The sequence below is a fragment of the Lynx canadensis genome, chromosome A3, assembly GCF_007474595.2.
Source record: "Lynx canadensis isolate LIC74 chromosome A3, mLynCan4.pri.v2, whole genome shotgun sequence".
In the NCBI taxonomy this organism is placed as follows: Eukaryota; Metazoa; Chordata; class Mammalia; order Carnivora; family Felidae; genus Lynx; species Lynx canadensis.
This window is the reverse complement of record NC_044305.1, coordinates 77,773,041-77,798,692: the sequence shown is the minus strand read 5'-3', so window position 1 is coordinate 77,798,692 and position 25,652 is coordinate 77,773,041.

Here is a 25,652-nt window from a genome sequence, read left to right as displayed (position 1 = left end):
CATGAGCTTAGATATTGGGGTGAGAGCCCCCAGTTGATGTGCTATTGGAGTATGGTGTGAACAAGAAATAAACCTTTGTAGTTTTATGCCACTGAAGTTTTGGGTTTTTAAGTGACTGTACCATAATCTGACTATCCTGACTGGTGCACAAATACACAGATATACTCATCTGTATTCGTATGTGGTTTCTTATCCTCAGACTTTAAATGTCCAATTTTTACCTGCCTCTGAATAAAGATCTTTTTCTACTTAGCTGGCCTCTTATTCTTCTCAGTAGTGCAAGCCAGATATCAGAAACCCAAATCTTGGCCAAAGAGATAGAGAAATGTGTTTGTTTAGATACTTGAACCAGGTAGGTAAGTCTTACATCATCACTGGATCTCTAGTAAATTATGTGGAACACCAAATAACTCCTATGTCTGTATATCATGTCTCAAGATAACAAAGCAGAGCTGCTACATATAGTTGTGAGGTTGTGCACTGAACAAGTAAGGGGCAGGGCATTCTCAAAGACTTCAGCATGAATGGTCATGCAGGTACTTTGCTGGGCCCCTTTTTTTATTTTATTATTTTTTTTTTCAACGTTTATTTATTTTTGGGACAGAGAGAGACAGAGCATGAACGGGCGAGGGGCAGAGAGAGAGGGAGACACAGAATCAGAAACAGGCTCCAGGCTCTGAGCCATCAGCCCAGAGCCCGACGCGGGGCTCGAACTCACGGACCGCGAGATCGTGACCTGAGCTGAAGTCGGACGCTTAACCGACTGCGCCACCCAGGCGCCCCTGCTGGGCCCCTTTAACAGAGGATCTGCTTATAAGAAATTTCCAGGAGCCAGGGAGCAACTGTGCACTCCACCATCAATACAGAACCACAGAGTTCATGCTGAATGATGTCTTGATGCTGAACATTGCTGAAATCCTTCAGGAAATTGTAATGGGAGGACCCCTCACAATGTTGTGTCTTTGTCACAACTCAAGCAAAATGAGTGCCTGATACTTCCAGGCTTCCTGCCATTCTCAGTTTGCTCCTTAACCTTTGCTCCAGAGAGGCCCACGGACTTGTGCTGTGTTGTGTCTTGGAGGACAGTGTTTTCTGGTTTTCCTTTTTGTGGTCTGTGCCTTCTGGGCCTGTCCAATAGGGGGGGCTAAGTAGATTTCACCTCACATCCATCCCCTCTGGACTTTTATCCTGTATTCAGTTTCTGCTCTAGATTACTTTTGTTTGCCAAACCCTTGGTCTTGATTGGTCAAGGCTCTGCCCTAAGACATTGTGATGTTTTAATTCCAGTGAGCACTAGTTGAATAGTGAAATGTACAGTTACATGTGGGTCTTAGGTTTTCTTTCTTTCAGAGTGTTCCCTCTTCAATCTCTAGCATGTGGCAGAGAATAAAAACCATTAACTGTCAGAAGAATCCTCTGCAGCTGAATATTTCCTACATCTGTAAATCATCCTCCTACTGCCTGCCATGACAGTTATGCAAGTGACCTTTGGATTTCACAATTAAAAAAAAATTTATGACCTTGTAATCCCCACCATTCATGGGAATGCACCACACTGAGATTGTGAAATCAAAGAATGAGTGAAAAACAATCATCAATGAAAACAATAAGAAAATGATGGTTTGGATTGAAAGATACTGTATTGTAATAGGAAGAGCTCTAATCCCAACTCTACCACTGACTATCTGTGTGACCTTGAGTGGATCACTTAACCTCTCTGGGTCTTAGTTTTCCTATCTGTAAAATATGAAAGGATCCTTTCCAGCTCTAGCATTTTACAGTTCTAGAATATGATGTTTATGAATATTAAATCATAATAATTTCAAAAATGTATGCTAGGTGTGGTTATTTCTTAGGTTCCCTGAGAGATTCTTGTTAGTGCTTTTGATAACCTTTTTTTATTGGGCTGATTTTTATCCCTTAAAAAGTTATTCCCAGAAAATTTTTGAAATTAACAAGGATAGCTATCTCCATTTCACATTTGAGACCTATTGAGATTATGTACTTTGTCCAAAATTACATAGGCCCTTCAGCGGGGAACGGAACCCAGAAATCCAGAGTCTCATACCATATATTAGACAAAAGAGAATTATCTCTCCTATGCTATTACTAGAGTGGGAATTACTGAGACATGCTCTACAATAAATCAATGTTAATTGAATGTATTTTATATATTTAGTGGTGAATAAATAGTGGCTACAAATAAGAATATAAATAAGAATAAATAAGGCTAGTATTCTCTAGCCTTAAAGAAGGTATGGTCTTGTGAGAGTCCATTACATAAGCAGATGTAGGGAGTGCTGTGGTAAAAGTATTTTCAGGACTTCTTTTTCCAGTTAGGATAGAGTAAGGGTGGGGGGGAGGTTAACTCTCACCCAAAAAACTGAAATTGGACAAAATATATGAGATAATGGCTTTTAAGTCATTAGGCACAAGGTAACCATGGATGATATCCCTGAAATATGGGTAACAAATGAAATGAGCCCTATGGTCACTCCAGCTTAATGTCTAAAGAAAGTTTCTAAGCCATGGTACCAGAAAGGAAATCCCAGCAGTTTCTCTCAGTTCAGAAGACATGACTACAAGTCTGGGAAGGCAAAGTGTAGAGCGCACAGGGCAGACTAGCGGAGTGGAGAGACCTCTATAGAGATCTGTAGAGGATCCCATCAGATTGCCAGTTGCCAAGTACCTGAGTGGCTCGATTGGTTGATCTCTGCTCAGGTCTCCGCTCTTGATCTTCGCTCAGGTCGTGATCTCATGGTTCATGAGTTTGAGCCCTGCATTGGGCTCAGTGCTGACAGTGAGCAGCCTGCTTGGGATTCTCTCTCCCTTTCTCTCTCTGCCCCTTCCCTGCTTGTGTGCACTCTTTATCTCTCTCTCAAAATAAATAAACATTAAAAAAATCACCAGTTGAGTGGTACTAATCAGTACATGCATGTGAGGAAACTAGTCAAGGCTAGAGAAGGAATCACCTACAAGGATTAGAGGGAACATATCTTTGCAGATCATATAGTGGCAGGAGTAGTTCCTATTTCCATCATTCAGAATAGAAAACCTCATAATCCACAGGACATTGAGTAGAGTACTCAGAAGAGTTTTGTCTTGGTAGTGGAAAACGTTAGCCAAAGATTAAATGTTGATCCCATCCAATGAAACATCCAAAAAAAAAAAAAAAAAAAAAGACCTAAAGAATCAAACTGTTTCCAAGAAACTTAACTGTGAGACAGAAAAAAAAACAACAGCAACAAAAAAAACCCTCAAATCATTTAGAGAAATACAAAAATATCCAGTACTCAACAAAGTAAAGTTTATAGTGCCTAGCAATCTGATAAAAAGCAAAACAAAACTCAATAAGGCATGCAAAGAAGCAGGAAAATATGACCCACGATGAAGAGAAAACTCTGTTAATAGAAACCAACTAAGAAATTAAAAAACGATAGAATTTATAGACATGGACACTAAAACAGTTATAACTGCTTTAAGTTTGTAAATTCAAGAAACCAGCACCAGAGAAGAAAACATCAATGAACCTAAAGATGTAGCAATAGAAACTATTGATAATAAAACATAGGAAAACAAGATGAAAAAAATAGAAAACAAAAAACAGCACACTGATTTGTGGGACAACTCTGTGTGGTCTAATATGTGTCAGTGGACTCCTTAAAAAGGAAGAGAGAGAAGCAAGACAAAAAAAAAATCTGAAAAAATGGATAAAATTTTCCATTAGAAATGAGAAGCTTTGTGGGAAATGGATGTATAAGGTTGTAAGGTATGTATATATGAAGTATCATTATCACTCAAAGGTTGTGATAAAGATAAATACGGTAAACTCTAAAATACTAAAATAACATAGTTACAGCTACTAAACCAAAAAGCAAATGAAATGCAACAAAAATACTCAGTTAATCCAAAATGATGTAAGAAAGAAGTTAAAGGGAAAAGGTAGGACAGATAGAAAGCCAACAGCAATATGAGAGGTTAAAATCCAACCATATCATTAATCACAGTAAATGTAAATGGTCCAAAAATCTCAATCAAAAGCCCTAAATTGTTGATAAAAAAGAAAGAAAAAACAAGAACCAACTCTAGATCATCCATAAAAAATCCATTTTAAGTCAAAGACACAAATAAAAGTATGGAATGTATTATATAAACCAACACTAATAAAGAAAAAAGCAGGAGCAAGTATTTTAATACCAGAGAAAATAAATTTCTGAACAAAGACTATTACCTTGAATAAAGAGTGTCATTTCATAGAGACAAAAGTGCCAGTTTTCCAATGGGTTATTATAATCTTAAAGATATAAGAACTGAGAGAACAGTAAGAAGAAATAGATTACACAATTATAATCAGAAATTTCAATATCTCCCAGTACCTGGTGGAATAAGAGGATAGAAAATCAGTAAGGATGTGGGAGACTTGGACAACACTATAAACGAACTTGTTCTAATTGACTTTTATAGTTCACACTACACAATAACAGCAGAATACACATTCTTTTCAAGTTTACGCAGAGTATTTTTTTTTTTTTTTTTTTTTTTTTTTTTAAGATAGACCATATTCTGGTTCATAAAACAGGTCTCAATACATTTGATAGGATTCAAATCCAAGTATGTTCTCTGATCAGGAGGGAAGTAAATTAGAGCTAAATATAAAAGATATTTTGGAACCCCAAGATATTTGAAAATTATATAGCACACTTAAAATGCTTATGGGGCAGGGAGCGTGGGTGGCTCAGTTGGTTGCCTCTCTTTGTATTTATGTATGTATGTATCTATTAATTTAGAGAGTACATGCCCATATGCAAACATATGTGGAGGGGCAGAGGAGAGAGGGAGAGAAGGAGAGAGAGAGGAGAGAGGGAGAGAAAAAATCCCAAGCAGGCTCTGTCAGTGCAGCACCCGACCCAGGGCTCAATCTCACCACCGTGAGATCATGACTTGAGCTGAAATTAAGAGTCGTACACTTAACCAACTGAGCCACCCAAGCACCCGCATCTGACTCTTGATTTTGGCTCAGGTCATGATCTCATGGTTTGTGAGTTGGAGCTCTGAGTTGTGCTCAGCGCTGACGGTGCAGAGCCTGCTTGGGATTCTCTCTGCCTCTCCCCCTGCTCTCATGCATGCGTGTTCTTTATCTCTATCTCAAAATAAATAAACATAAAAAAATGCCCATGGGTCAAAAAAGTAATCAAGAAATAAATTATAAAGTGTTTTGAATTGAATAGAAATGAAAAAAAAATCAAGATTTGTGAAAAGCAGCTAACATAGTTTTAAAGGGAAATTTATAGTACTCAATGTGTATTAGAAAAGGCTGCAAGCTAATGACCTCAACTTCCACTTTGAGAAATTAAGATGAGAAAGATACTCAAAAGGAGTATTAGGAAGAAGATAGTATTAGACATCACAGTGGAAATCAACAGAAAAATAATAGAGATAAATCAGAAAAACTCAAACCTAATTCTTTGAGAAGATCAGTAAAACTGATACATCTCTAGGAAGACTCATTAGGAAAAAAAAAAGAGAAGACACAAATTACTAATATCAGGAATGAGAGTGGTAATATCACTATCGATTTTACAGATATTTAAAGGACAATAAAGGAGAATTTTATGCCAGTATTTTTCTACAACTTATCTTAAATAGAAAATATACAAACTACCAATGCCCATTCAAGAAGAAATAGGTAACCTTAACAATTCTACATAAAAGATATTGAATCTATAGTTTAAAACCCTTCTACACAGAAGACTCTAGGGCCAGAGGGTTTCATGAAGAAATTCTACCGAACATTTAAGAAAGAAAGAAAAAAAAAGAATTCTACACAAACTTTTCCAGTAAATTGAAGAGGATAAAATATTCTTCGACTCAGTCTATAGGACAGCATGAGTGATACCACAACCAGACAGACATTACAGTCTGTGTGGATCAGTAGTCCTCACGATCATAGATACAATATTCTTAACAAAGTTTTATCAATCAAATTCACTAATATATAAACAAATAATACATCACAAACAAGTGGTGTTTATCTCAGGAATTCAATGTTGATTTAACTTTTGAAAGTGAAACAAGTGAAATCACCAATTCAACAATACAGATTAAAAATATTTTAAATGTCATCTCAATAGATGCAAAACAAAAACCCAAAACATTTTGGGAAAATTCAGTTTCATTCCTGATATAAGCACCCAGTAAACAAAGAACAGAAGTAAAATTCCTAACAATAATGGATATCTTTGAAAAGTGTATAGCTTATGTCAGATGTAATGGTAACATTGAATACTTTTCTCCAGTGCTTTTCTTGAGTCTTGTTTGGAAGGCTCAAGAACCAGACGAGGATGTCCATTTTTCTATGCATTTTACTGGAGGGTCTAGGCAGTATGATATAGCAAAAAAGAAAGGGGGAATAAAAAGACCCCCAGATAAGAAAGGAACAAGTCAAATTATATTTGTGCATGGCATAATTACCTGTGTTGAAAACCTTGTGAAATCTACAAAAAACTGCTAGACTTAGTAAGTGAATTTAACAAAGTTTTGGGGTAAAAGAACAATATACATAATTCAATTGCATTTTTATATGCTGGCAACAATTAGAAATTGAAATAAAAATTATGCTTTATAATAGCATTAAAATATGAAATATGGACAAATATGATAAAGGTTGCATGAGATCTATACTCTAAAAAGTTACAAAACAATGCTAAGAGAAATTAAGGAGTACGTAAATAATTGGAGAGGTATACTGTGCTTACGGATGGATTGAAAGATTCAATATTATTAAGGTTCTGTCCAAATGATCTGTAAGTCCAGTCAAAATTGCAACAGGCTTTTATTTTCTTTGTAGAAATTGGCAAGCTGATTCCAAAGTTCACATGGAAATGAAAAGGGACTTAGAATACTTACTCAAAACAACATTGAAAAAGGACAGTGTTGGAGGATTTACTATAAAGCTATAATAATCATGACTGTGGTATTACCATAAAGATAAACAAGTCAGTGGAACAGAATAGAGTTGAAAAACAGACACATATATATGTCAATGATTTTTGACAAAGGTTCAAAGACAGTGCAGTGGTGAGAGAATTTTTTCAATAAATGGCACTGGAGCAATTGTGTATCCATATAAAAGAAGCAGAAAAAGAACTTCAGCTCTCACTTCATGCCATATACAAAAATTAACTCAAATGGATCATAGACCTAAAATAAAATCTAAAATGAAGGCCTAGAAGGAAACATAGGAGGACATCTTTACCTAGGGTTATAGATCTGCATCAAAAGCATGATTCATAGGGGGAAAAAAACAAACAAACTGGATTTAATCATATTAAGAAAGTCTGCTTTTCAAAAGTCACTATTAAAAGAATAAAAAGACAAGATATAGACAGGGAGAAAATATCTGTAAATCACATATTTGATGAAGGATTTGTATCCAGAATATCTAGAAAACTTCAACATTTAATTGTAAGAAAATAACCTTTCTCCCTTGGGTAAAAGGTTTCAATAGACATTAATACTAAAGAAGATGTATTGATGACCAGTGCCTCCATGATTTTTGATCAACATTGTTAGTCAAAAGGAAAATACAGATTAAAACCACAGTGTACTACCATTGTTCATCTGTGAGGATGTCTAAAATAAAAGTTATTGGTCATACCAAGTGTTGGCAGTATATGTGGCAGCTGGGACTCGCATACACTGCTGGTGGGAATGTTAAATGATAAAAAAGATTTTTGAAAACAGTTTGCAGTTTCTTAAAAAGTTATACATCTACAGATGACCCATTCATTCTACTTCTAGGTGTTTGTCCAAGAGGCGTGAGAGCATATTCCACGTAAAGACTTGTCCAAGAATGTTCATAGCAGCTTTTTTTGAATTGCTTAAAAGGCTAAACAACCTAAGTGTCCATCAACAGTTGAATGGATAAACAAATTGTGGTATATCTATACAATAGGCCATTACTGAGTAATAAAAATAAAAAAATATATATCTGCAGCATAGATGAATATTAAAGTAATTACTCTGAGTGGAAGAAGCCAAATATAAAGAGGACATACTGTATGATTCCACTGTAAAAAAATTTAGAAAATGCAAAGTAATCTATAGTGATAGCAGATCAGTGGTTGCCTGGGAATGGGGTGAAGGGGGGAGGGGCAGGAGAGCAGGATTATTAAGGGGCATGAGGAAACTCTAAATTGATTGTGGTGATGGTGTCATGAGTGCATATCTCAAAATTGATCGTATTGTACACTTTAAACATACAGTTTATTGCATGTTAAATATACCTCAATAAAGCTGTTAGGAAACAGCAAAAATATATTCAAGCAACTTGTATTTCTTAACACAATGGATTAAATTGTATACCTGGATCCAAATATCCATACTTCTATAAATTAAAATTGAGACTTATTAAAATAAGAGGGATGTTCAGGGCTCTGGGGTAGCCTGGAAAACTCAACAGCATACAACCAATAGTGTTTTTATTTCTTTAAAAAAATTTTTTTAGAACATTTATTCATTTTTGAGAGAGCCAGAGCATGAGTGGGGGAGGGGCAGAGAGAGAGAGGGAGACACGGGATCTGAGGCATGCTCCAGGCTCTGACCTGTCAGCATAGAGCCCAGTGCAGGGCTTGAACCCTCAGACTGCCAGATCATGACCTGAGCTGAAGTTGGACACTTAACCTACTGAGCCACCCAGGAGCCCCTTCTTTCTTTTATTTTAATGTTTATTTATTTATTTTGAGAGAGAAAACACTAGTGATGGAGAGGCAGGGAGAGAGAGAATCCCAAGCCGGCTCTACGCTGGCAGCACCAAGCCTGATGTGGGGCTCAATCCCATGAGCTGTGAGATTACGACCTAAGCTGAAACCAGGAGTTGGGTACTCAATGACTGAGCCACCCAGTGCCCCTCAATAATGTTTTTCTATCCTTACATTATATTATGCAAATAATTAGGCAAGGATGCATTTGCTGTAGAAGATGCCTTCCAAATTCTGAGCCACATTCTGATTTATTAGGTCTGGGTTGCTTGAGACCAGGAATCTGAATTTTTAATAAATCCTTTAGGAGATTCTGAGGCAGATGAGTCATGGGTGGCACTAGAGAAACAGTGGTCAAATTCTTGGCAGCATCAAAATCTCCTGTTTGGAGCTTGGCTTGTGTTTAGTTCTCGTTTACCTGGCTAAACTAGTAGTATCTTCTATTGGGTAAGACCTACCTGCCCACCTTTGGACAGCATCAATGCTCAGAAATATTGTTACAACATTACATTTGGGGATAACCCCAGTGGCATAATTATGGCCACAGAACAACCACTTAGTCATGCAATCCAGGCCCTGCCCTCGGTACAGAACATCCATCCCTCTTAGACCATTTCAGGCAAGTAAAGGCTGGGCTTTGGCAGCCCAGGGGCAGGGAGGTCTTGCTTGCTGCAGGCTCTGGTGCCAATGACTCTTAGCCAGGAAATTCTTTTCTGGGTTTCACAGTTTTCCTCTTGAAATGCCCCTCGTTGCTGTGACTTTTGCGGTTTAATGGATTAAGTCACCCCTCTGCTTAAAACATTCTGGAAGCTTTCCATACCTGTCAGGATAAAACCCAAACTCCTGACCTTGGCCAATAAGCTCTGCATGATCTCCGCCCTGACTGCCTCTTCCACTGCACCTCCACCAAGCACCAGGCAACCTTGCACTTGACTCTAAGTGCTTAAACACACCAAGAAGTCCCTTCCCACCTCTTTCATGCCTTTCCTCTTCCTAAAAGCTTTCTTAGGCCCCTTTGTGTCTGTCTTCTCTCATCCTTTACACCTCATCAAGATGTCACTTCCTCAGGGAGACCTTCTCTGACCAGCCTCTCTGAAGTTGGCTCTCTCCTCTCCCCAGTTATTCTTTGTTCCATCTCTCATCACAAGTTGTAATTATTTTGTTCAACTTTTTAGATTCTCTTCACTAGAATGTTAGCTCTGCTTTGCTCATCGCTGTATCAACATTACTGGTTGAATAAATGAATTACTCCTCCAGGATCCCCTAATTTTTATAAATGCTATGTCAGTAGTCTAAGTAGAGTTCTTATACCTGAAGGTTTTAGGCTTCAGTGTTTTCACAACTGTTCAGAAAAGCTCTTTGTTTAATGAGTGACAACTCTCCTTGCCCCTCTCCCCCTGGAAAAAAAAACCCCAAAATCCAAAAAACAACAACTTTTGAGTGCAGCAAAACAGAAAAGCATTCAGCGCACGTAGAGGAAAACAGATATACATTTGCTATCAAACTATCTTGCCTGTCATGTTCACCTCGGAGTCAACTCCCATGTGGGGAAATGGTTCAGAAATTGAGTTCAGGATTTAGTTGAGTCCAGTCCTGGCTTTTGGATTCTCTGGTTATTTTTGATAGGCCTGTAGGGAGGACTGGGCTCCTGGTAGTGTGGCTGGGGTGGGGTGTGGCTACATGACCTCTGACTTCTTGGCTTTTCCAGGCAGATGGGAAATGAATGATCTTGACCATACAGTGTGGAGACCACCACATTTGAATGCAAGCTCTGAAGCCAGAAAGATAGGTCACAATCATGACTATTCCTCTTTTTATTGCTGAGTTTGATATTTGAAATTAACAAAGCCAGAAGCCTAATGACAGGTGTCACTCTATGGGCCACAAGAAGGTGTGGCCCCAGGTGCTAAAGGGCTGAACTTCCTTGAAGGAGATGCATTTGTGGAATCTCTTTGACGCCATACTTTTTCTCTCAAAACATTTTCATTTTACTTCCAGGTATTTTCTCTCCTTTTTTCATCTTCCTTTATCTCTCTTCTATTTTATTTTTACCAGATTTTTTTACCTTTCATATCCAGGTCACTTTTTAGTTTTTCCTGTCTGTCCTTCTCTTCTCTATCTCCATGGCTCATCTCCTATCTCTCAAATTTTAATCCCCTTCTTCCTTTCCTTGTCTTCATTTAAGATCATCCAGTGAAGCCGGGGACATTCTTTTCTCATCACTTTGAATCTAACCTTGTCATGACTGGCTATATTAACCCATATATAAATTTAAAATGATATGCTGTTCTGGTCAATTGAGTACTTTTTAAATCGTTGTGATATGTTCCTCTTAATTTCAGCAAGTGATTTTTGCCTTGAATTCTACTTTGGTATTAATTTAGTTGTGGCAGCTTCATTTTGGTTAGTATTTGCATAGTGTATTTTTTTTCCATCTTTTCAATCTTAAAAAAATTTTTTTTAAGTTTATTTATTTTGAGAGACACAGAGACAGCATGAGCAGGGGAGGGACAGAGAGAGAGAGAGAGAGGTAGAGAGAGGGAGAATTCCAGGCAGGCTCCACATTGTCAGTACGGAGCCTGACTCAGGTCTTGAACTGATGAAGCCATGAGATCATGACCTGAGCTGAAACCAAGAGTCAGAAGCTTAAACAACTGAGCCACGCAGGTGCCCTCTTTTCAACCTTAATGTATGATTATATTCAATGAATGTCACTTGTAGGCAGTATGTATTTTTGGAGTTTTGGGTTGTTAGCTTGTCTTAGAATCTTTCTCTTGCAACTAGAGTATTTTGTCCATCTGTCCTTTAATCTATTTATGGATATATTGGGGTTTAAATCTACATACTTACTATTTTATGTTTGTCTCACCTAGGTATTCTGTGTGTTCTCACCTTCTTTGCTTTCTTTTTGATTTATGATTTAGTATTTCATTTTCTATCTCTATTCATTGTATCATAGTTATATTTTGGTGATAATTATAGTAGATAATTAAAAAATTTACATATACATCTTTCACATAATAAGTATAAAATAGAACTTCCATCACTCAGTAGTTAAAGCAAAGCCTAGAATACTATATATTTTCCCCCTTTGAATTTACATGCTATGATGATAATTTTTAGATATTTTAAGTCTTACAAAACAAAATTATTATTTTATATAGTAGTTATTCATTTAGCTTACCCACATATTTACCCACATATTTTCGGTTGCACTTTATGTCTTCCTGCATCTTTAAGGCTCTGCTGGGGATGGCTTCTTTCTGTGTATAGACATTTCCTTTAGTTCATGTCTGCTGACAAATTCTCTTCAGTTTTATTTGTGTGAAAGATGTCTTGATTTCATTGACAATTTTCAGTGACATTTTGGCTGGGTATAGGAATTTGGAATGGAATGGCTGTTATTTCCTCAGCACTTGTAAGGTATCGTTATAGAATTGCCAGACTTCTGCTGTCTTTCAGTGGAAGTCAGATGTGAGTTCTGTTGTTGCTTCTGGCATTTTTCCTGTTTTAATTCAAAGACCCTCCTTTTATATTAACCATCAGTTTTTTTTAATAAGTAGGTAAGATTTAAAAATAATTAATTTGATATTTTTCCTGCTTGATATTCATAGTGAGTACTTTTTGAATTGTGCTTTTTTATGTGTTAGCAGATTTGGAAAATGCTCTTATATATTGTTGTTCCTCCATTCTCTCTTCCTCTATGACAACAGTTATACTACTTAGGCCTTTTCTTCATAACAGTCTTGATTTCTTGTCTGTTCTTTTTCTATTTTCTATCCTTTTATCTTTTGGTGTTTTGTTCTGGACATTCTGTTCTGACTTTATTTTCTAGTTCACTAATTAACTTTTCAGTTGTATTTAATCTATTGTTAAAACCTTCTATTAATTAAAAAAAATTAGTTACTATAACTTTTTTAGTTTTAGTATTGTGTTTTTAGTGTATTTATTTCCTTCTTCTTAGTTTCCAGTTGATTGCCCGGATTTTCCATTTTGGATTTAACTCTTGAATATGTTAAGCATTGTTATTTTAAAGTCTATGACAACTATTATCTGGGACCTACTGTATGCTTGGTTCTTTTTGATTGAGTACCAGGTATTGCATATGAAAAAAAGTAAAGGTAATTTGAGGCTTAGCATAAAGTATCTTAACTTTAGACAGGATTTAATATACCTGTTACTAGAAATTAAAGCCCCTTAGAAATCTAGGCTTGTTTTAATCTTTTTGTTTTGTTTTGTTTTGTTTTTTGAGAGAGAGAGTGCACAAGTATGAGCACAAGGGAAGGGAGGAGAGAGAGAGAGAGAGAGAGAATCTCAAGCAGCCTCCATGCCCAGTGTGGAGTCTGATATGTGGCTTGATCTCATGACCAACTATTAGATCATGACCTGAGCCAAAATCAAGAGTTGGATGCTTAACTGACTAAGCCACCCAGGTACTGTAAGGCTCACCATAATCTGATCAGCAATAAATGTTCAAACTTGTCTCTTGGTTCCTATGAGAACTGCTTTACTTTTACTATTTACTTATTTAAATGTTTATTTATTAAATTTTTTTTAATGTTTATTTTTTGAGAGAGAGAGAGAGCACGAGAGCGCACGAGCATGGGAGGGACAGGGAGAGAGGGAGACACAGAATCTGAAGCAGGCTCCAGGCTCTAAGTTGTCAGCACAGAGGCCGACGTAGGACTTGAACTCATGAACTCTGAGATCATGACCTTAGCTGAAGTTGGAGGCATAACCAACTGAGCCACCAAGGCACCCCAATGTTCATTTCTTTTTGAGAGAGAGAGAGTAGGCCTGCACAGGCACACACACAATTTGGGGAGGGGCAGAGGGGGGGGGGCAGAAGATCTGAAGCAGGCTCTGCACTGACAGCGGTGAGCCCGATATGGGGCTCGAACTCACAAACCACAAGATCATGAACTGAGCTGAAGTCCAATGCTCAACCGCCTGAGCCACCCAGGTGCCCCCAAAATGGTTTGTTTTTTGATTCAACTTTATTCTTACAATAAGGTTATATCCCTTTCATCTACCAACCCAAAATTCAGGGATTTACTAACCTCTCTGCCTTACTGGATCCTGAGACTGATTTTTTTGTTTCCTGTTGTAAGACAGATTGTCACAAGGTCTTCAGTTTTACACCTCTCAACCATCTACCTGTACTGGAGTTGGCTGAGCCCCTGGAGTCTGGGGAAAAGTAGCCTCAAATGCCAGACTGACTTTTCTGGGTTTCCTTTTTAATCCTCAAACTAGGTCCTGTAATTCTTTCCTGTCTTGGAACATCTCCAGTGCCAGGTTAATTTTTGTATATTGCCCAGATTTTCGGGTTGTTCTCTGTATGAAGGTTTGTTCAAATTTCCTAGTCTACCAGTACAAGCACGCACAGCTATTATGTTGCTGTGTAATCCTGGACAAAACATTTCCCATCTCTGGACCTCAGTTTTCATACCTATATGATAAAAGGGTTAGACTGGAAGACCTCCACAAATTCGTCTTTCAGCCAATGTCAGCATTATTCTTGATCTGTAGGCTGTATGCATCAGACCTGTGGGTTAGACTGTCCATTTTATAGGGAAGGCCTAGTTCTTTCTACACAGGACTGGCATCCTGCTCCACCTGGCCAAGGTGACTAGTAAGGCTTTAGAATGCTGACAGTGAGCACAACTGTTACTTTTGGGAGATCGAAAACATGTACTATAATGCTAGAATACAGCTAGCTTGAAATAAATACCCTTCTATCCATACTGGTGTGAAATGTAGGCAGGGATGTTTCATTTTTCTCTCAACTCAGAAATAGGAAGGACTCCCCAGGGCTATTTATCACAGCCAGAAGGGAGATAAATAAAGAACAGGGATGTTGTTAATTTACTCAAACCCCAAACTCAAAGTCCCTTTGATGGAGCAGGGGCACTGAGAGAGCCCTGATGTAAGGTTTCTGGTGAACCATCTGGAATGTCTGCCACTCATCTCACTCTACATGAGTGTGTGCGCAAACACACACAGACACACACACGCACAAACATACACACACACACCCCAAACACGTGTGCCTAATGATGACCATGTTACAAATGGACACATCTGGTGGAAACAGTTTCCAATATGAATTTCAAAGCACTATCACTTTCATTCTAAAGGACTAATTTCATTACATTTTCCTCTGGTTCTTTATTTTTATTTATTTATTTTTATTTTTATTAAAAAATGTTTATTTATTTTTGAGAGAGAGAGAGTGCAAGCAAGAGCAGGGTAGGGGCAGGGAGAGAGGGAGACCAGAATCCCAAGCAGGCTCTGCCCTGTCAGTACAGAGCCCAACATGGGGCTCAAACTCATAAACCATGAGATCATGCCCTGAGCCAAAATCAAGAGTTAGCTGCTTAACCAACTGAGCCACACAGGCTCTCCCTTTATTTTTTTTTTATGTTTATTTATTTTTTTTGAGGGGGGGGGTGGAGACAGGCAGAGAAAGAATCCCAAGCAGGCTCTGCACTGACAGAGCCTGACATGGGGCTTGATCCCATGACCTGAGCTGAAATCAAGGGTCAGACGCTTAACGTACTGGGCCACCCCAGCACCCCTGGCTCTTTAATTTGAAGAGCACTTATCATTGCTTTTTTTTTTTTTTTAATGTTTACTTATTTTTGACAGAGACAGAGACAGAATGCAAGTGGGTTAGGGGCAGAGAGAGAGGGAGACACAGAAGCAGAAGCAGGCTCCAGGCTGCAAGCTGTCAGCACAGAGTCCGACGCGGGGCTCGAACTCACGAGCTGTGAGATCATGACCTGAGCCGAAGTCAGATGCTCAACCGACTGAGCCACCCAGGCGCCCCAACATCATTGCTTTTTAATATACTATTGCAGAGCTCCAGCTCTGAGAAGGAAGTTCTCTAGTACTACCTTAGCTTCCTTTGGGTTAAGACAGATTCTGGGACCAAATTGCCTGAGTTCAAATCCTGACTTCTCCAAATGTACCATCGCAGTTAATGTTAAATTTCCTTGTGCCTTGGTTTCCTCGTGTATAACATGAATATAAGGAATAGTACCTGTGTCCTAGGACTGTTGTGAGGATTAGATGAGTGAATCCACATGAAGTGTGCAGGAGGGTGAGGTGTTGATTCAGAGAACTGGTGTGTCAACCCTTCTGTACTGATTCAGTATGTGTAAGCCCCAGAGGCCCATAGGCAAGAGGTGAAGTGAACTAGGCAGAGCACTAGATTCAGGGTCAGAAGACCTGCTCTTGTGTCAGACTGATTTTTGGGTTAACCCCCAAAACTTTTGGACCTCAGTTTAGTCTTCACACCATTCCTGGAAAATAGGACAGTAACACTCCTGCCTACCTCACAGGGGGAGATCATAGATGAAGTGATGGATGTAGAAATTTTTTGCAAAAGTACTAAGTGCTATATAAATATGAGGTACTGTTACTGAAGGTGATGGAACACTCATGATCCTTTGTAGGGAGAGATGAAAAGGAGAGGCGACTGTTCTGTGGGCTGCCTGGGGAAGGGATCTGATGGTTCCCTAGATGCAGTGTTGTATTCCATTTCTTTTCACCCAGGGTCTAGTCCTATAGACTCTGAACTTGCTATCTGGCAATGTGTCCATTTGGCCGAGCGAGGAAATTCCCAGGCTCTTGCTCCAAAGAGCCTGCAAGAAGATTAAAAGTCCTTCTGGAGTGGGGCGCCTGGGTGGCGCAGTCGGTTAAGCGTCCGACTTCAGCCAGGTCACGATCTCGCGGTCCGTGAGTTCGAGCCCCGCGTCAGGCTCTGGGCTGATGGCTCAGAGCCTGGAGCCTGTTTCCGATTCTGTGTCTCCCTCTCTCTCTGCCCCTCCCCCGTTCATGCTCTGTCTCTCTCTGTCCCAAAAATAAATGTTGAAAAAAAAAAAAAGTCCTTCTGGAGTGATGACATGGGACAGTAACCTGGCATGGGGTGGGCCAGATACTGGGGGGCCAGATTGGGTGTGGTCAGAGCCCTGAGGTGGGCACAAATGAAAGGTCAGGAGAAGTGGTATATTAGTTTTCTGTGGCTGCTGTAACTAATTACGAACAGCAGACTATTTTTTTTTTTTTTTTTTTTTAACAGGTCAGGAGGCCAGAAGTCTGAAATCACTGTCAGTGGGCCCAAATCAGTCATTGGCAATCTCACGCTTCCATGAAGGTCTTAGGGACAAGCCTCTTCTTTGCCTCTTGCAGCTTCTGGTGGCTATGGGTATTTCTTGGCTAATTCCAATCTCTGCTTCTGTGGTCACGTTGCCTTTTCCACCTTTTCTGTCTTCTGCATCTTTCTTGGAAAGACAGTTGTCATGGCATTTAGAGTCCACACAGATAACCTAGGATAATGTCCTCATCTCAAGATCTTTAAGTTAACCACATCTACAAGGACACCTTTCCCAAATAAGGTAGCATTTACAGATTCCAGGGATTAGAATGAGGATGTCTTTGGGGGGCTGTTTAGCCTGTTACAAGTGGTAAGGCAGGAAATAGGGAGAGCAGGAATTAGCCCACACAGGGGGATTCCTGGAATGAAGGCTAAAAGAATCTGCCTCTTTGAGGCAGAGGAAATTAGACAAAATGGGAACAAAAATATATCTATGGGGTGAGTAACAAAGGAGCCTTTATAATTTCCTAACCGGAATGAAGTAATGGTATTTGCCAAAGACCTACTAAGTGCCAGGTACTGTTCTTGGGAATGGAAAGAAAGCATGAAGTTTGCATTCATTAGATGAATGAGTAAATAAAGGGATTAATAACTGAGAACATTCTTTGCTTAGCAAGGAAGGGCTTTGTTTCTCATTACATCAGATATCAAGGCTATCAAGAAGAGCTAAGCCCTCAAAGATGTGCAGTTGGAAATCAGAGAGCAGGTACTCTGCCTGGAGTGGGGTTTCTGGGGTGCAGGAAGGCCTACCCTCTTCTAGCGGTGGGGAGGAGAAGTGTTTATTTAACTGAGTAGGTTCTCAGCCCTGGATGTGCATTGATCACCTGAGGAGCTTTTTAACAAATGCCCAGACCCTACCTTCAGAGATTCTGATTCAAGTGATCAGGGTGGGCTGGCCATCTATATATAATATAAGCTTCCCTGGTGATTCTAATGTGGATGAGAACTGGGGTTAGGTTTTCTTTGATTTGAAGTCAGACTTGGCTAAAGTCAAGGCTCTGGGAGTTTCTTTAAGTTGTGTGATCTTCTTGACATATCATACAACTTCTCTGAGTCTCTGTTTACTTATCTGTAAAGTGAGGATAATACTACTTACCTTATATATTTCTCTAAGGATTAAAGTAGAAAATATTTGCAAAGTGCTGACCATGATATCTGGCACGTGGTAAATACTCAGTAATTATCTTTATAGCCCCCCACTGAGGTAGGGATTATTGTACCCATTTTATAGATTCAGGAATTGAGGTTCAGACACGTCAAGTTAACTTGTTCAAAGCCACATTTTTAGTAAATGGCAAATATAAAATTTATCCCAGACTTCCTTTAATGACCTTCAATTTTACCTAGTCTTTTTGACAATGGAGTGTTAAAACCCACTACTCTACTCTCTTTGGCCTCTGTGGCTGTGAAGGAGCTCATCTGTTAAAGCTCTGGTTTTCCCTCAATACTTAGGAATTTAGGGTGGGAGAGAAGCCCCACCCCCACTTTCCCTCCTAGCCCCATCATTTCTTACTCTGAGATAAATTGGACATGAGATTGCTGTAGAGAGGTATAGCAGGCTGAATAAGGGCCCCCCAAAGATATCAGTTCCTAATCCCTGGAATTTATGAACATTCCTTCTATGCCAGAATCTTTCCTGATGTGATTACATTAAAGATTTTGAGATGAGAAGATTTTTCTGGAATTTCCAGGTGGGCCCTAAGTGCCATCACAAGTGTTCTTAGAAGAGAAAGATTTGATATATACATAAATACAGAGGAGAAGGCAATACAACCACAGAGGCAGAAATTGGAGTGATAAAGCCATAAACCAAGGAATGCCCTTGGCCACCAGGAGCTGGCAGAAGCAAAGAGTGGATTCTCTCCTAGTCCTCTCTAAGAGAGTTTTGGCCAAGTATTACTGGTTTTGAACTTCTGGTCCCTACAACTGTGAAAAACTAAATTTCTGTTTTAAGCCACCCAGTTTGTGGTAATTTGTTGAGTAGCCACAGGAAACTACTGGAAGTTCTCTTTGGATACCCCTGTGCTCTACAGTGGTACCTTCAGGTCACAATGAACCTGACTGGGCTCTACTTGTGTCTCTTTTGGCTGTCTGATCACTGGCTCCTATGCAGGGCCAGTAGGGCCCTCAGGAAGTGTGTGCACCTGCGGCCCAGGGCAGCACTGGCACATCCCTGTCCTTTCTCACCTGGGGAGTGGACGTGAGTCTTACCGACTCTGCTGCTACATGGAGAAAGCGTGTCCAATATGGGTTGGGGCAGAGCAAAAGGACTGACAGCTGCCCAAATCGCCATTCCCTGCCTCCTTTTTGACATTGAGGGTCCCCAGCCAAATTTACCCTCATCTTCCCGGCCCTGTTGCTCAAGGGCAAGGGCTTTCTGGAACAATTTTACTCAGTGCACCAGGAACAAAGGAGAAACCAAATGCCTTGCTTGGGAGCGACCCATATGGAGGAGGCAAGGCAAGGCCCAGTGACAGGATAATTGCTTAAATATCTGCTTTAAGTATAAAGGCAGACTCTACCTCCAGCTGGAGTTCAGGTTCCCACAGGTCATGAAAACAAAGAGGGGAACGGGAGAATTAAAGAGGAATAGAAATGGAAATGATTAGGAAAGATTGCCACTACTTACAGTGTGTGTGTGTGTGTGGGGGGGGGTGGTGGGGAGGTGGGGAGTAGAGAATTAACCCTTTTGGGATTGTGCAAGTAGGGTGTGGGCTCACGGCTCTTGGCTTTCCTTCTCAGGATGGGAAAGCTGGAGGAGGCCTGGGCCCATGGGGGAAGTGTTCCATGCCAGGGGGCAGCTCTCCCAGGACCCGGAGAAGAGGCTTGTGGGGCGTATTTAGGGCACTGTGCTCTGGGCAGTGCGAATTGGGAATAGCTTTGAGTGGTGGGGGTGAATCTGTGGGTAGCACATTCAGGTTTCCTTACTTTATCAGAATTCCTCCTTTCTGGTCTGCTGCTTGAGTATTGTCTTCTGGCTGGCGATGCCTCTTTATGCTTGATGTTTTGACTGAACCAGCACTCTGGCGCTCCCAAATTCCTGGGGATGGTTGTGGTGGGGAGAGGGGTTTCTGCACCCACTGCCATAGCATTCTCTGTTTCTTCTTTGCAGTCCTCACTATGCTGGCAATTGTTACATTGATTATAATGATTTCATCTCCTCAATTCTTAGAAGCAGAAGTTTTCATGTTTTAACATCTTTGGAATTAGGGCCTGGCTTACAATTAATGAGCATATTTAATGGGTATATTAGACATGGTTCCCAGAACAATAGAACCAATAGGATCTCTCTCTCTCTCATATATCCTATCAAGTTATATCCTATCTATATATTTATATCTATATCTATTCTTAGAGATTTTAAGGAATTGGCTTATATGGTTGTGGGGAGTGGAAAGTCTGAAATTTGTGCTCGACAGGCTGGAAACTCAGGTAGGATTTGTGTGTTGTGGTCTGGAGGCAGATTTTTTTTTTTTTTCCTTTGGAACTTTAGTCTTTGCTGTTAAGGCCTTCAACTGATTTGGCCTACCCACATTATGGAGGGTAATCTGCTTTACTTAAAGTTCACTGGCTATAAATGTTAATTACATCTAAAAATTACCTTCACAGCAACATCTAGACTGGTGTTTGACCAAACCTGGGCACCATAGTCTAGCCAAGTTGACACATGGAATTAACCACCGCAGGAGGATAGTCATTCGTTTATTTCTCTTAATTGATTAATTAATTAATTAGTTCCCTCCAAAAAAATCTTCTCTAGAAGTGTGTACAGTCTTGGTGGGTACCTTAAGCATTGGGCTATAATGGCATTTGTTTTGAGTCTGCCTTCTGGTAGGCTACGTGCTTGATGAAGGCAAGGGTCATACCTGTTTGTTCACTCAGCGTCTTCAGTGCAGAGGACTGGTACGTGGTAGGTCCTCAGTATTGCTCACCTACCTGACCGGCTAGGTGGATAAGTAATAAATGATTTGGATTCAGGTGCTCCTTGGACTTTTAATTTCTTCTCTTCAGGGTTGTTACAGGGACTTTTTCCACTTCCTTTCCCCCCTCGTGAAGACTATACACTCCTTTCCTTCTCTCCATCTCCCTGTCTTTCTGGCTCCTTGTCCTCCCATCCCTTTGATTTGGCTAATGTTCTGTGCCTAATCATGTTAGCCAGCACTGGCATTATAGAGATGTTTGCAATCCAACCCAGGTCTGATTATGAGCTTCAGCAGCCCCAGGCTACTTTAAGAATGTGTTGATTGGTGGGGGTGGGGAGCCCCCAGAGAGGACCAGCATTTTTGGCTGATGGAGCCGCCCACATGTGTGTCTGGGCACCGCAAGGGAGCCTGGGCCGGGTGGGTTTTGGTTCTCTCCTTGATCAGGCTCCTGGTGGGGTATTTATCATGGCTGGGCATCTAAGCCCTTCCTGATTGTATTAAGCCTCATGAAAGTGAGGCCCAAAACAATCCAGCTAGTGTGGCTAGTGCTGTAACCACAGCAAAGTGTGCCCTGTATTTCTTGTCATTCTCTGTTCGAGCTCATTTCAACTTTCTCCTCAACACCGGGAGTATAAAGAAACTGCCACGTGTTTCTCTGGTTTGCAAGCATTACCTCATTTCCCTTGTCTAGGATATTAATTCAGAAATATTTATTAAGTGATTTCAGGATTTGGGGCAATTTTGAAAGCATTCAGTTCAAATTCCAAGAAGGATGTCATGGGTTTGAAGGAAATTAGCTACTTCTCCCCTTCTCTCCATTTTCTCAAAAGCACTCTGTATTTTTCTTTAGAGCACTTTGCTTTCTTGTTGTTGTTCCTAAATTATTTAGATTCATTCCGTCGTTGTCTGTCTTCTCTACTAGACTGTAAAAATCTCCATCTGGGCAGGGTCCACGAGTGCTGTCTTCACCACTGTATTCCCAGGGGCAGGCACAATAAATTCTTGACCATCTATTGACTAATTTTGATTAACAAATGATATGGCATTCCACTTAGAAGGCAAAATTATGTTTCAGAAAGTTTGTACACAGGAGGAAGGAATATTCATGTGTGAAAACTGGATCCGTGGGATCAGGCTAAAAGCTCACGCTGTATCTCAAAGAGCCTTAAAGTGATCCTTTCTTGTGTTCCTTGAAAAGATCTGAGACAAGTCTATGTGAGTCACCATCCCTAGGGAGGCCAGTGTGAAATGAAATTACTTCAGGTTATACAATTGTGAGGACACACATTCCCATGTTTGTGTATATTGTACTATGCTGTACTCTGCTAAAATGTGCAGCTCTGTGAATCAGACTTCCTGGACTCCTCTCTTGGTTCTACCAGTGTTTAGATGTCCTACATGAATGTCATATGGCCTTCAGCACAATATTTGCCATCTCTGTGCCTTAACCCATTCATCTTATTAAAGGGGATAATAATAGTCTTTACCTCGTAGACTTGTTTTGGGATTATGTGAGATAATTTATATAAAGTACTGAGGTCAGTGCCTAGCTCAGAGGAAAGTGAATATCAATTATTGTTATTATTTGCATATATATATGATAGTGAAGCTGTCTTTGTATGTACAGCAAGTTGAAAAAAAGAGAGAGAGAAGGGTAAGTTTTTTTTAAGGAGGAAAAACTCCAGTTACGGAAAATGGTATGTGGGCTCTACCTGTAAATAGAAATGAGGCTGATAGCCCAGGACACAGCAATTTAGGGAGCCAGGAGAGGAGGGGGGAGTATGGAGAAGATATATACTGTCAAGGATGTGTGCTAGCAGGGAATGGGGATGATAGAAAAAGAAAGATACATCCAGTCATTGAGTAGTAGTGTAACTGGAGTTGACTCATTTGGCATCTGGCTGCTTCTAACCGTGTTCACCTGGCATCAGCACAACTGGTCATTTCAATCCAGAAGTTCAGTCCAGCAAACATTCGGGGAGAGCTGGTGGCCTGCCTTTGTGAGACCCAAACTCTAAATCGTCATTTGGCCCTGGAGGCTTTTGGGATTGGGCAGTTGTGACAGCAGCATCTGCCAACTGCGCTCCCCACTTCCAGGACAGTTATTAGGGTCAGAAACTGCATTGCCCAGCAATTACTTAGCAGGGACCAAAATTCTGATTCCAGAGTACTCTTGTACTAAGACAGATTTGACCATAAATGATATCGTCTTGCTGCTCAGAGCAAACACAAGAGCTGCAGTGATTCAGCCTTGTCATCATATCCTCAAATTCATTCAGTAGAGTGGGGTTCAAATACACTTTTATTTATTTACTTTTTTTAGACTATGGTAAGTGCTCTTTTAATGGTACCTTATATGACGACTGCTATTTTTTTTTGAATTTTTACACACACTCATATCGTGCTCTTGTATACATATGATGTTGCATAGGCTGTATTTTCTGCATAAAACTTTAATTATTGATTTTACCTGTCCAAAACTTATGAATTGCTGTTGCCTTTTAAACACTTAAGTGGATTTTTTAATATGAAATTTATTGTCAAATTGGTTTCCATACAACACCCAGTGCTCATCCCAACAGGTGCCCTCCTCAATACCCATCACCCACCCACCCCTCCCTCCCACCCCCCATTAACCCTCAGTTCTCAGTTTTTAAGAGTCTCTTACGGTTTGGCTCCCTCCCTCTCTAACTTTTTTTTTTTCCTCCTTCCCCTCCCCCATGGTCTTCTGTTAAGTTTCTTAGGATCCACATAAGAGTGAAAACATATGGTATCTGTCTTTCTCTGTATGACTTATTTCACTTAGCATCATACTCTCTAGTTCTATCCACGTTGCTACAAAAGGCCTTATTTCATTCTTTCTCATTGCCACGTAGTATTCCATTGTGTATATAAACCACAATTTCTTTATCCATTCATCAGTTGATGGACATTTAGGCTCTTTCCATAATTTGGCTATTGTTGAAAGTGCTGGTATAAACATTGGGGTACAAGTGCCCCTATGCATCAGTACTCCTGTATCCATTGGGTAAATTCCTAGCAGTGCTATTGCTGGGTCATAGGGTAGGTCTATTTTCAATTTTTTGAGGAACCTCCACACTGTTTTCTAGAGCAGATGCACCAGTTTGCATTCCCACCAACAGTGCAAGAGGGTTCCCGTTCCTCCACATCCTCTCCAGCATCTATAGTCTCCTGATTTGTTCATGTTAGTCACTCTGACTGGTGTGAGGTGGTATCTGAGTGTGGTTTTGATTTGTCAAATACACTTTTAGAAGTAAAAACCAAGCTGGCATATTCCCTTCCAAATCTTCCCCTCAACTGGGCCCATGGAGGAGTCCCTGGCCGATTCAGGATTTGTTTTTAATGCCTTTAACATGAAGGACTCGATTTTAATTGATGTATATTATTATTATATTGGAAAGTAATATATTACAGATATTACTGTGAAGTGTTTTTCTGTCCCAAAGAACTTTTCACGTCAATTGGGTTATTTGATTTTTTCAGCAACCCTGTGAGGTAAGTTGGGTAGAAAAGTATGTTATTAATTTCTAAACATATAATATGTTTAAATATGTATAGCATATAATATGTTATAAATGTTATTAATGGGGACTCAAGAAGGGAAAGCGATGACTTATCCAAAGATGCCCAGTGGCTAAACTGATGAAAATAATAGCTAATATGTAGCAGTCACTGCATACCAGGCAGTACAGTAAGTATTCATTCAGTCTTCATAGTGACCCAATGAGGAAGGTGCAGTTATCATCCCTGTTGTGCAGATGAGGAAACTGAGGCATAGAACGAGAAAGTCGATTGCCTTCTCTTCCAGCTGGTATGCGGTGGACCTGAGAGTAGAAGCCACGTGCCTGGGCTGCACAGTCTAGGCACTTCTGTTCTGCGATGTACTGAACGGTGCAGGCCGGGGGTGGGGGGGTTGGTCTCAGGAACTCTCAGGTGATTCTTGTAGTTACTGCCTCCCTTCCCTGCTCCATGTCTTCTCTAAGGGTTTCTCAGTCTTAGACGGATAAAAGCGTGTTTTAAAATGTTAAGAAAGCAGAGATAAAAAATATCTTTTTATTTCTTATAAAAGCTAGGTCACCAGTTGGGGGAAGAAGACAGGAACCCCCTTCAAAATGATAAAGAAATGAAAGATTGAAGCTTCTGAGGAGGGAAAATACCGCTGCAATTGTTGTCTCATTCTTTTGGTTGTTGCCAAGGACTCTTGTTGGCTTCCTGCTCTGTGCAGTTTTATTTTGTTGAGGTAGGAGGAGGCGTCTCAGGGCTCAGTTCAGCCTCACGGTGGGGAAGGAGGGTGGTCTGTGTCAGTCGCTGTTTTCTTTCTTTGTGAACTTCACGCACATGTTGGCAGCAACTGCATTGGAGATTGTGCAGGTAAGAGTTTTAGGGCCACTGGTTGCTCCTCCTCTTAGAGTGAGCTCCTAGGTTGGTGGGATGTGGAATTCATGGGAAAGCTGTAAAGATGTTTGGAAAGAAAGAATATTTTATTTTATTTTATTTTATTTTATTTTATTTTATTTTATTTTATTTTATTTTATTTTATTTTTAATGTGTATTTATTTTTGAGAGAGAGAGAGAGAGAGACAACGCAAGCGGGGTAGGGGCAGAGAGAGAGAGGGAGACACAGAATCCGAAGCAGGCTCCAGGCTTCGAGCTGTCAGCACAGAGCCCACTGTGGGGCTCGAACTCACAAACCATGAGATCAGGACCTGAGCCAAAGTCAGATACTTAACTGACTAAGCCACCCAGGGCACCCCAAAAAGGTATTTTAAAACCTTAACTTCTCTTTATGGA